Consider the following 13,182-nt stretch of genomic DNA (forward strand, 5'->3'; position numbering starts at 1 on the left):
TCTTCCAGGATAATACAGTAGCAGCAAGACAATGGGACCAAGAAGGCAAACACTAAGCAAAACCTTTGGCTACATAACTGCTTACACTGACATTCAGTGAGAGACACTGACTTGTATTATCAACTATTTTATGAAGAGCAGAACATTGCATTTCAACCTGTTGTACAGTCTGTAGGCTGAACAGAACCTCATTCTTTTTCCCCCCTTTTCTTTCTTTTTCCTAAGGGAAGCCAAGTCTGTTTCCAAATCTGTTCCTCAAAACATTAAATAGACAGCTTTATCCACAGATGCAGGAACAGGTGAAACCTTTATTAAACCACTAACATTAGACCACAATTATCATTGAAAGTTAGATGTCTGCTATTTTTAATTTTTTCTATGAAAGGTATCACCTTCTCCTGCATTTCTATTCTTTTTGGAGAACACACAACCTTTTCCTAATTTTTTTCCTCATAGACAGACTTGATGTTGAAGTGTCCTGAACTGCCCTTGTGAACTCCCTTTATCCAGCAATAAAATGTAAGCCAGCTTCTAGGCAAGAGAAGGAAAGCTGTTTAGTTGCACCCAAGAGAGTTCAGGGCACTCCATGACATATTACCACATTTAAGAACATCAACGGACCTGTTCAAGATGTCAAGCACTGACAAGGCCTGCTTTCTGCTGTGTTTTCCTGAAAATTAGGTGAGATCTTGGGACTGACAATAATAATAAAAAAACACAATGTATTTAAAATTACAGGCGAAATAGCAATAACAGGCTAATGTTTGCTGCAGTTTGAGCACACACATTTCTATGTAAGTAGACTTAGTTCTGTAAACTAGTACGTAACATAACTCACCTTCCATCCTTGATTCATACTGTGCTTGAGAGGGAAAGCCAATGTGTTGCTACACCAATCTATAAGTGCTGAGTTCAAATTTCTCAACTGAGTAAAGGTCCAACCCAAGACTGTTCTAATTATTGCAGAAAGTACAGGTGAAGGTGTATAGCAGTGGTTCACAACCTTGGATAACCATTTGTTCTTGGACGGCAATTCCCAAAAACATGGCCAGCACAGCTGGTGGTGAAGGCTTCTGGGAATTGCAGTCCAAGAACATCTGGGTTGCCCAAGATTGGAAAATATTGGTATATATTAGAGATGGGTACAAAGCACTTGTCCAGTGGTTCATGCCAGTTTGTCCTACAGTGTTTGGCAGTTCCCAGCCCAGCCACCTCCAGTGGGCACCTACTCAGAGGCAGAACCCAGATCATGTAGAGCAGGGAAGCTTGGGTCATTTCCTGGCATTCTTTATGAACACAGAAGTACAATATCTCACATTCATAAATCAGAGGGTTGTTAAAAGAACTGAATACATCCCTAATGGATGTACAGTAGTGCTTCGCCTTACGAATGTCCCGACTTACGACCATTTCGAGTTACGACCAGCTCCGGCCACAAAATGTTGCTTCTACTTGCAACCGGGGCTTCAGGTTATGACTGGGAAAAAGGTGGAGGGAAAGGCAGGGAATTCAAATGTACTAACCGTTGGACAGCAAAGAGGCTGCTTCTTTGTAACTCTTTTGCCCCAATGGTTAGAGCGAGTGTGTCAGAGGAGGCTTTGGACTGCCTGGTGCTGCTTTCTGCTTCTGAGTGAATACATACAGGGTTTTGCAAGGCAGGTTTGGGCTGGAGGGGGTCATGTTTCTGTGCTGTGATTATTTTTGTGTTTTGGTGTGTTTGTTTTTTCAGCCCCAGCGAGTTCTGATGGGGCTTGCTGTGTTGTTTATTTTTGGTTATTTTTTTCAGCCCCAGTGCGTTCCAATGGGGCTTGCATTGTGTTTTGTTTTGTTTTGGTGATTTTTTTTTCAGCCCTGCCATGTTCCGATGGGGCTTGTAGTGGGGCTGTCTCTCTCTCTCTCTCTGTGTAATTTTTTTCCCCTGGCCAGAATGGATTAATGGGGTTTCAATGCATTCCTATGGGAAATGGTGCTTCGACTTATGACCATTTCGAGTTATGGCCATCATTCTAAAACAGATTAAGTTTGTAAGTCGAGGCACTGTATTTGTGCTGACTGGATTTAGCCACAGAACACTGATCGTGCTAACAGAAAAGAGTGTGGTTGTGCCCATTTCCTGCCTGTGAACTTCTCAACAGGTGTGCTGTGGAAACATAATACTGGATTTGATTGGCTTTTTGGTCTGACTCTACAGCACCTTTCTTACACTCTTAACAAAATAAAATATAATCTAACAAAAATCCACATGGTGGTATGCCATAAAACTGTGAGAACTGAAGAATGAAGAAGAGGTTCTGTGTCTTTCTGAAACAGAGGGAATTGGAGTGGGAGAGGAACAAAGAAAAAGAAAAAGTAAAGTAATAATACGATAACATCCACGTTAGATGCAATGGACCTGTATTGAAACTGAATTTCTGTCTAGCAATAGATATAAGAAGTAAAAATCCAATTGAAGCAGACATAGTGTTTATTATCCCAAGTTAAGATATCCTGTGAAAAGAGCAGCAACTTAAATAAGTCTGAAGTGTATGGAATTAAACTTTAGAGAAATTAAATTTACTAAGTCATTTTAATTACAAAGTTGCCCTTTTCATGGATATTTATTAGGGCCAATCAGGCTTCTGAAGTTAATGCTTTCCGATGCCATCACAGTGGGGTGTTTTTCCAAAGCCCCCCTCACGTTACAAATTCATGTAAAGCAACTGCATAAACTAAATCAATTATTCAAAAAAGCCTCCAGCATATGAATGTGGGATACTATGCTTCTCTATCCATGATTTAAAATGCCAGGAAACGGCCCAATATTGCTGCACAATGTTGTGCCCGTGTTGCCAGCAGGAAAAAGATTGCCAAGCTTTACATAGCAAAGGGCAGCCTGAACGTAGGCAACACCAATGGTACCACTCAAGATGGTCTACAGGATATTCTCTTGCCTCTTTTTTAGAACTGGCTTGTAGAATGTTGATTTGCTCTGCCAGTGCAATAAGTGCACGTTTGTGCAGTGATAATGAGGTGATGATGATGAAGAAGCCTGCTGTCTCGAAAAAAAGACTGTTGTTTAAAAAGTACTTAAACTGAACAGACACAGCTTAAAAAAAACTTATTGGCAAGAGGGCTGGATCTTACAATCTATTATTAGTCAAAGCAGGCAATAAATGTTGGAAACACTTTAAGCATATCTGTTTGGTTTAACTTTGCTTAGGGTTATAGGCATTGACTTCAATCATGAACACTCACTGTACATATATTTACAGGCTTTGTAATTTCTAAATTAGGATATTGATGAATGACTTCATTGCATGGTGGAATTGACAAAGTGCAGCTGTCCAAATATTCTTGAATTGCAACTCCTATCTGTCTTACTTACAAACCTACTTATCTGTACGTTTCCATCTCCGTTGCGCATATGGGGAGGAGGGATGTTTTGACTTTCTTATATATTAATGAATTATTAATACAAATTTCTTTTGCCTCTAGAATTATAGATGCAGGGACTATCAACCTGCCAAGAACTGTGTGCACGTTGGCATCACAATATGTGTCATAAACCCCCTTTCCCAAAGAAAAACACCCCACCAAATTATAGAGAAGGAAGGTTAAGCTAGGACAACATGCATCCTTTTAATGCACTGGTTCTTAACCTTGGGTTACTCAGGAGTTTTGGACTGCAACTCCCAGAAGCCTTCACCACCAGCTGTCCTGACTGGGGTTTCTGGGAGTTGCAGTTCAAAAGCATCCGAGTAACAAAGGTTAAGAACCACTGTTTTAATGCCCATAAAGTTTCTTGTAACATCAGTTTCAAGATTCATTCGTTTTGATGCTAATATTTTAAAGTAACTGTGAGGCAGATACATGTGGGAAGCAAACAGCTCCCGAAAAAAGTGATAAATCCTCTAATCAGGTGCAGTTGGGAGGTAATATGCCATTACATCTGTCAAGAATCTGACTTGCTGTACTAAAAAGGGAAATTCCAACTGTTTCCAGGAGCTCAAATCTAGAGTAATGCCACTGAAAGCAAAGATTTCGTGGAGAAAGGGAGCTTGGCTCCTAATGGTAGATAACTATTAATTATAACAATAAGTGCAATTAAAAAAAATCAGGCATCAGATTGCTGATTACAAGAACTGGAGGAAAAGTGTCTAGTGATGTTGCCAGATTACAGTATTTGGAATAAAATTCCACTGGCTGCAGGCCTTTAAATAGAAGTGTCTTTCAAATGAATCTCAACTGAAAAAATTCAGTTTTCTTCTAGTGCATTGAGTCCTAATTCACGCAGTACTCTGTGATGATTGGGAGAGAGTGAGAGCACAGGGTATGTGATTTTTTCATCCACCTTGTCTCCATGAAAAGTAGGACAGAGAAGACTTCCTCCCTCTAGATCCAGTTTTTCAGAGACAGGGAGCACAGAAGCAAAGGACCAAAGAAGAGAAAAGACTGCCCATCAGGGCATCTTTTCCAGGCTGCACTGTGTTGTGACGTGTAGCACAGCACTGACTGGAAGTGTGGGAGAGAACCACCGGCAATCAACGTTGTGCTATAAAGTTGCAGTGCCTCTTCCAGCCTGTGCTCTACACACCATTTTAGCTGTAGGAAAAAAAACACCCAAGTCTTCCTCCTTTTCAAGGCTGCCTTTTCAAGGCATCACTTTCAAGACTCCATCTTTGTTGTCCTTCCGCAAGCAGGTGAAGCCCTTTCTGTTCGGGCAAGCTTTCCTTTATTGACTGGCTGCCTGAGTGGGGTTTTTTAATGGTTGTGTCTTACTGTTTTGAATGCATTTTTGGTGTTGCTTTCGTTCAATATCGTTTAGTGTATTATTTGTTTGATCCTTTTTGGTATTTGCATACTTATTGTTTTTAGCTATAAATATTATCTTTTAATGATGTACACCAGATTGGGTCCTTCTTAATGAGAAAGGAAGGATAAACAATATTTTAAATAAATAAAATAAATATAATGGTTGTAGTGGTTTTTTCGGGCTCTTTGGCCATGTTCTGAAGGACCACTCATGAGCCAATGCAAGAACCACCATCTGATTCCCTGGAGAATCTGGAGACTCTGCCCTCCCATGCTGTATTGTAGCTGGTGTCTTATATAGTTGGGAAAATTGTGAAGTGAGACACATGGCTTTGTTTGTTTTTTTGTGGGGTGGGAGTCATGCTCTACAAATGTTGTGCCCTTTTACTATTAATTATTTCAAAGTGATAATTTGCCTGCAGTGCCCTTATAGACACATGTAACACTCTGAAAAAGAAAACCGGTCTGCAGATTTCTTGTGAATCCAGGCAACGTAGGATAGAGTGGATGAATTTCGCTGTCTCATTTCCTATTGCAGAAAATGTCATGAACGGCAAGTTGCTAGGACTGATTCTTCCCTTCCCGGTCTGATTTTTTCTTGAGATAACAGCAGTAAATTATGGAGCTTGCATTGCAATCACATAGTCAAAGCTGTGAACCAGTTTGTGGTATATGCTATTTCTCCACCTCTTGCGATTCGCCTTATAATCCAACAATTTAAAATTGGCATGAACTAAAGAAAGCAGGTTGCTACAACGTTTATATTTTTTTTTAGGTATACTGTAATTTACTTGTGATCTCTCAATGGATTCTCCATAAACCAAGACCGTCACAGTTTTGAACATGTGAGTGAAACAGTAGTAAATTACTGAAGCAAACAAATCTTGTTACCACTGCCATTTTGATACAAATTGATTGAAGCTTAAGTCTATGATGGTAGTGCAATGGCTCATATTACTCTTTTAAGTAGTAAGTAAAGGTTTCAGGGCCAAATCTGACCCAATGAACATTACCCAACCTTCTCCCCAAGCTGCTACCTCAGAGACATGAGGCATGTTTGGAGGTAGGGTTGGTTATCTAGTGAAATGTACAAACAGCCTCTGGTGATAGTAGTTGGGAGTCTGACAGTACACACAAATTAAACCCTAAATCAGTGAAAAACAACAGCAGCATGATTAACTAAATTAAAAACATCAATCATCTAAAAGCAGCAGAAGCTAAAACAAGACACTGGAACATTGATTAAAGACATGGAAGATGATACTATTTCAAACATGGCATAGCAACAGTTATATAGATTAAAAAGCTATTTTGTTCTTTAGTCATTAAGTTGTATCCGACTCTTTGTGACCCCATGGACCAGAACATGCCAGGCCCTCCTCTCTTCCACTGCCTCCCTGAGTTGGGTCAAATTCATGTTGGTAGATTTGATGGCACTGTCCAACCATCTCGTCCTATGTTGTCCCCTTCTCCTCTTGCCTTCACACTTTCCCAACATCAGTGTCTTTTTCAGGGAGTCTTCTCTTCTCATGAGGTGGCCAAAGTACTGGAGCCTCAGCTTCAGGATCTGTCTTTCCAGTGAGCACTGAGGGTTGATTTCCTTCAGAATGGATAGGTTTGATCTCCTTGCAGTCCAGAGGACTTTCAAGAGTCTCCTCCAGCACCACAATTCAAAAGCATCAGTTCTTCAGCAGTCAGACTTCTTTATGTTCCAGCTCTCACTTCCATACATCACTACTGGAAAAACCATTGCTTTGACTATACAGACCTTTGTCGTCAAGGTGATGTCTCTGCGTTTTAAGATGCTGTCGAGGTTTCTCATTGCTTTCCTCCCAAGAAGCAGGGGTCTTTTAATTTCGTGGCTGCTGTCACCATCTGCAGTGATCATAGAGCCCAAGAAAGTAAAATCTGTCACTGCCTCCATATCTTCTCCTTCTATTTCTCAGGAGGTGATTGGATCAGTGGCCATGTTCTTAGTTTTTTAATGTTGAGCTTCAGACCATTTTTGCCACTCTCCTCTTTCACCCTCATTACAAGGTTCTTTAATTCCTCCTCACTTTCTGCCATCAGAGTGGTATCATCTGCATATCTGAGATTGTTGATATTTCTTCCAGCAATCTTAATTCTGTTTTGGGATTCCTCCAGTCCAGCCTTTTACATGATGTATTCTGCATATAAGTTAAATAGGCAGGTAGACAATATGCAGCCTTGTCGTCCTCCTTTCCCAATTTTGAACCAATCAGTTGTTCCATAGCCAGTTCTAACTGTTGCTTCCTGTCCAACAAAAGGTATTTACTTGGCACCAAAAAAGTAATAAAGTAGTAATCAGCCAAATACCTCTGGGGAGGCAGAAGAAGGGCATGGTAAACCCAGAAAAAGAGAATGGCAAACTATTTCTCTGTATGTTATACTTAGAAAACCCTGAACACTGTCAGCATAATTTGGTATCAACATGATAGCATATTTTTGTTGTTGCTGCTGGTACTGGTGTTGTTAGTAGTGATGGTTGTTATAGTACCAAAAAGGCCTGCTTCCACCTCATCTGGCTATCAGCTTATTGGAGCCAGGTACCTCACTCTCCAGGTGGCTAGGAGGTGAGGCTCAGCTGGGTAGCAGGAGAAGCACATGGTCTCCCTGTTCTGTTGAGACAGGGAAAGCAAGCTGTAGGGCACAAGCTTCTTTCCTTAGGAAGGAAGATGAAATAGAAGGAAAAAGAATTTCTAGTAGGGAAGACTTGTTTGCCTATTTCTTAACAGCCATTCCTCCTGTGCTTGCGATGTCCATAGAAACCAGATTTTCTTCTTTAAGTTGTGGACAAATAACTGTCTTGGTCTGTACTGGAGTCAAGAAATATCTCATAGCTCCGAAATTCCTTGTTGAAGCATCTCATGGAGTTGGTATAACTTGCATGGATGAAGATTGGAATTTATTGTGTTTGTTCCTCACACTGCAACACAATTCCACTTGTAAATAAAATAGGTGATGAGTATGTGCCTTGTTTTAAAGAAAGAAAGAAGCTGCACATCTTTTTCACCAAAGCAAAGTTAGTGATGGAAAGATAGCAGGGACTGTAGTGGTGTTGCCATAGATCTCAGGAACAAAAGAAATTAGCCATAAGGAACCCATAGAACATATGTTGCCCACCACTGCCAAAAACAATGCACTATTATTATTATTATTATTATTATTATTATTATTATTATTATTATTATTATTATTATTATTATTATTATTATTATTATTATTATTGTTGTTGTTGTTGTTGTTGTTGTTGTTGTTGTTGTTGTTGTTGTTGTTGTTTTATTATTATTATTATTATTATTATTATTATTATTATTATTATTATTATTATTATTATTATTATTATTATTATTATTATTATTATTATTATTATTTACCAGGTATGACTAGAGACAGGCACAAATCTGGATTGTTGGATCAAGCTGGATCATCGTATTGGTACCATAGGTATTGCACTGTCCTGTCCCCCACCCCTGCAGCTGGATTCCCCCACTCACCACCTGGTGTGTGTTCCACTCCTCCTCCTCCTTGGTTGTTTCACCACTTGCAGTAGGAGCAAAGACTTCTTTTCTCTGCCTCTTCCAGCAGCTACTTGCTCAGAAGAACAAGAGGAGCAGGGATTGGGGCAATGCTGTCTTTGAGTGGGCAGCTGCTGGAGGAGGCCAAGAAGGGAAGTCACTAGTGACTAGTGAAGAGGACGTAGAGCAGAGCATGCGTGCGTGAGTGCCAGCTGGTGATTAGGAATCCAGCGAGGGGGTGGGGGATGGGACTGGACAGGACCTATGGTGCTGGTATGATTATCCAGCACCATCCAATGATCTGGATTCGTGCCCATCTCTAGTTATGACATTTTGTTTAACATGACAGTACAAATGAAAGCATCATACCGGGAAAACAAGGTTTTCAGCCACTTCCAGATGAAACCACAGATGTTACCAACAAACAGCTAAGAAAAACAGCAAAGCTGTTTTTAAGACACAGATGATATATCAAGAAAATGAAACTTTAAATGCAGATGAAACGATATAAACAAATAACCAACAATAAATGTTATCATTCAGAACCGAAGGTTTCCTGTGAACGACTGCACACAGCTGAAATGGTAATTCTCCTTCCATTTCAGGCATCTTGAAAAAAATTACTAAAAATTCTAGATTCTACAAAATGAGACTACAGTATAATGTTGTTGTAAAATGAAACTTATACAAATAAAATATAAGATTTCAAATTTTTATAGGATCTTAAAACAGCCAAACTAGTACCTTCAAATGAATTATCTCCACAATGTGGACTGCTTACACCTGGGAACTGTACCATCAAAATTTTATTTTCTATCATTTTCTATTCTTTTTTGCTTTATTAAAGATAATTAGATGGATGCATCAGCAGAAAGACACTTCTCAGCATAAGGGGATGGAACAAATTTTAACAACTACAGTCACTTATCACAGTTATGAAAAACACAGTGCACAAAAAGTTTTAGTGAAGGAAAGACAATTGGCTTTACCACAACTCATCCTTGAACTTTGCTTGAATTCAAGACATCCATTTATCTTCCTGTGATTGCTTTCCCGCCCCCTCCTCCATCTGTCTCCTCATTCCACCCTGTTCCTCTCACAATTTTTTCATTCAAAAATAAATCAGCAGAAGTTCAATTAACTGCTGAGCCCTTTGCTTTCTGAAAATATACTTTTCTAAAATGCAACAACAAAACCGCAGGCTTACCCTCACACTCTTCTCCTGCCTTTCCTGCTAATTATTGTTTAATTCTGTTTGCAAAAAAGGTAAGCAACCAGCACAGCACGTATTGGCTGTATGTTTCAGCAACTTCAGACCTCAAAGCCTGCATCTTTTACTGCATTGATGAGAAGCTAATTCTTTAACAATTTTGAGAAAACCTCAACTTTTCAAATCTAACATAAATGTATTTACTTAATTGAAATTCTATCACAAATATGTGCTTTGGGTCATTTATATTATTTAATCAATTAATTGTAAATAAACTACTTACAAACCATAAAGGATCAAAGGTAAAACATTCCATTATACTTTCAAAACAATGGCCCACAGACTGGAAACACTCAATATGCATTCAAATCCCTTAGAAAGGAGGTGCCAAGGAGTGCAGTAACTATAATATCATCACTTCTATTTCCCATATAAGCAAGCTGATGCTCAAGGTGTTGTAACAAATACTTTTATCTTATATGGAGTGAGAAATGGCCAGTGTTCAAGCTGGATTCTGAAAAGGAAGAGGCACTCAAGATCATATTACAAATATCTGCTGACTACTGAGGAGCATCAAAGAATTTCAGAAGAAGATCACTTTATGTTTTATGGACCACAGAAAAGCCTTTGAAAAAAACTGTTGGCTGTTCTGAAAAAAAATAGGTGTACCATATCTCTTGATTGCCCTGATGTACAACTTGTACTGTACACAAGAAGCTACTGTCAGGACAGAATATGGAGACATAGAATGGTTTCCTATAGGCAAAACTGTCAGACAAAGGTGCATTTTATCCCCTTTTATGTTCAAAATGTACACAAAACACATCATATGGAAAGGAAGACTAGATTCAGATGAAGGAGGAGTAAAAACTGGTGGAAGAAACTTTACTTTTCTTAGTTTTGCTGTTTATCCCGTCTTGATTATAGTATTATTGTAGATTTTAATTGTTGTTTTTAAGTTGTTTATGCACAATATATTGTGAGCCGCCCTGAGTAGACTCCTGTCTAGAAGGGCGGGATAAAAATCCAATAATAAATAAAATAAAATAAAAAGAAACATCAATAATGTAAAATATTTATTATGTATTTATTTAAAATATTGAAGATATGTAGTTGACACTATCTTACTGGCAGAAAATAGCAATGACTTGAAACAACTGTTACAAAAATGAAAGAAGTGTTAAAGTGGGATTGTAGTTGGATGACAAAGAAAAATCATGACTAAAGAAGAACTATACAACTTTAGCATTGACAATGAAGAAACTGAAATAGAGATTTTCATTATATATCTTCATTTAATCAGCAATCCAAAAGGAGACTGCAGCCAAAAAATCGGAAGAAAACTGAGACTAGGAAGGGCAGCAATGAAGGAATTGGAAAAGATTATCAAGTGTAAGGATGTGTCATTGAAGACCAAGATCATCCACACTTTACGATCACTATGCATGGGTGTGAAAACTGGACCGTTAAGAAAGCAAACAGGAAAAAAACAATGACTCATTTGAAATGTGGTGCTGGATGAGAGCTTTGTGGATACCTTGGATTGCCAGAAAGATGAACCAGTGGGCTATAGCTCAAATCTATGAACTATCTCTGGAGGCAAAAATGTTGGCGGTTGTCCTACTTTGGGCACATCATGAAAAGGCAGGATTCTCTGGAAATGACAATAATGCTGGGAAATGTGGAAGACAGCAGGAAAAGCAAAAGACCAAATACAAGAAGGACTGACTCCCTAAAGGAAGCCACAGGCTTAACTTTACAAGAGCTGAGTCGGATGATTGAGGACAGAACATTTTGGAGATCAATCATTCACAGGGTCACCATATTTTGGAGGCTTATGTTCCTGAACACAAGCAATGCACAAGTACACATCTACAACCTATGCACACTGACTGGATTCCTGTGGGGAAAAAAACTATGCTCATAAAGGTAACAGTGCGGTGTTTCCCTCGCCCCTGCCATCCCATCACTGATGAAACCAAACTAATGTATGGTTAGGCAGGCCAAGAGAAACCAGGTGAGCAGGAACACTTCCATAACTGCCTTTTAATTCTGCACTCCCTTCACAGGATCTGGACACAGTATCCAACTACCAAACATACACACACAATATCTAGCAAGTATTCTTTTTAGACACTAACACAGTATCTAAACCAACTGGTGATGGATTTTATCCAATTGGTTATGGATTGGATTATATCTAATCCATAACCAATGCCCTGGATCCATTCCAGTCGGGCTTCAGGTCATGCCACTGCACAGAAACGGCACTGGTCGCCCTGTTTGATGACCTACTGAGGGAGGTTGACAGGGGCAAAATGTCTCTGCTGGTCCCCCTCAGTATCTCAGCTGCCTTTGATACTGTTGACCATGGTATTCTCCTGGGGAAGCTCGCTGAGTTGGGAATCAATGGCCTGGCTCTTGCCTGGCTCCATCCCTTCTTGGAGGACCATCCCTAGAGAGTGCAGATTGGAGAGAGTTTCTCGGACCCATGGAGCTTCAATTGTGGAGTTCCACAGGGCTTGATTATCTCTATGCTATTTAACACCTATATGAGGCCGCTGGGAGGGGTCATCAGGGGAGGTGGGGCTTCGTGTCATCAGTACGCTGATGATACTCAGCTCTACATCTCCTTTTTTCCAACAACAGTGGATTCTGTTTCGACCCTTGAGCGCTGCCTGGGGGCTGTTCAGCAATGGATGCAGGTGAACAGACTGAGGCTGAATCTGGGCAAGACGGAGGTCCTTTGGGTGGGTGCCCCAGACATCAGTGGTCTGGGAAACTCCCTCTCCTTTGGGGGGGAGCTCTTACCACTGAGAGTGAGGTTCACACTTTGGGTGTATAGTTCACCATAGAGAACCAGGTGTCATCAGTGGTCCCTTCTGCACATTTCCACCTTTGGCGGATTGCCCAGCTGCGTCCCTATCTTAATGTGAGGGGTGCTCACCAATTTGGTCCATGCGCTTGTAGTCTCAAGATTAGACCACTGTAATGCGCTCTATGTGAGGCTGCCTTTGAGAGTGATGCAGAAACTTCAGATGGTACAGAATGCGGCAGCCAGACTTCTTACAGGGGTGAAAAGTTACCAACGTATTTCCCCCACGCTGGCCACCTTGCATTGGCTGCCCATTCGTTTCTGCGTTGATTTCAAAGTTCTTAAGATTACATATAAAACCCTAAATGGTTTAGGACCTTGATATCTGGCACAGCGTCTTCTCCCACCCAGTTATGCCAGTGTCACTCATTCCAGCCAGGCTGGGCAGCTGAGGGGCCTAACGCCGAGGGAGGTCCGAAAGGGAAGAAAGAGGAACAGGGCCTTCTCGGCAGTGGCCCCTCACCTTTGGAACAACTTGCCAGTGGAAATCCACCTGGCTCCCTCTCTGAGTGTTTTCAGGAATAAACTTACAACCTGGCTATTTGGGAACGCTTTCCCTCCTACCGTATCTTAATTTCTTATACTTTTGCCACCTTGGATCTATAATACATGTTTTTTTGGTTTTATTGTTTTAAATTTGTAAACTGCCCAGAGCAGACCTTTGGTCTAGATGGGTGGGATAGAAATCCAATAATTAAATAATAAATAAATATATTGCTTTAAATGCCGTCAGGCCCTGTTACACAGTTTCTTCTAAATTAAAAGAT

The 13,182-nt window shown here is 40.2% G+C and overlaps 1 protein-coding gene across 15 annotated transcripts in view; it reads right to left on the reverse strand.

Moving 5' to 3' along the window:
• The window catches only part of GRID1 (glutamate ionotropic receptor delta type subunit 1), a 911,822-nt gene that overhangs the window by 138,273 nt on the left and 760,367 nt on the right, over nt 1–13,182 (reverse strand). The gene's annotated exons all lie outside the window — the stretch shown is intronic.

The sequence above is a fragment of the Pogona vitticeps genome, chromosome 3 (assembly GCF_051106095.1).
Source record: "Pogona vitticeps strain Pit_001003342236 chromosome 3, PviZW2.1, whole genome shotgun sequence".
Classification (NCBI taxonomy): Eukaryota; Metazoa; Chordata; class Lepidosauria; order Squamata; family Agamidae; genus Pogona; species Pogona vitticeps.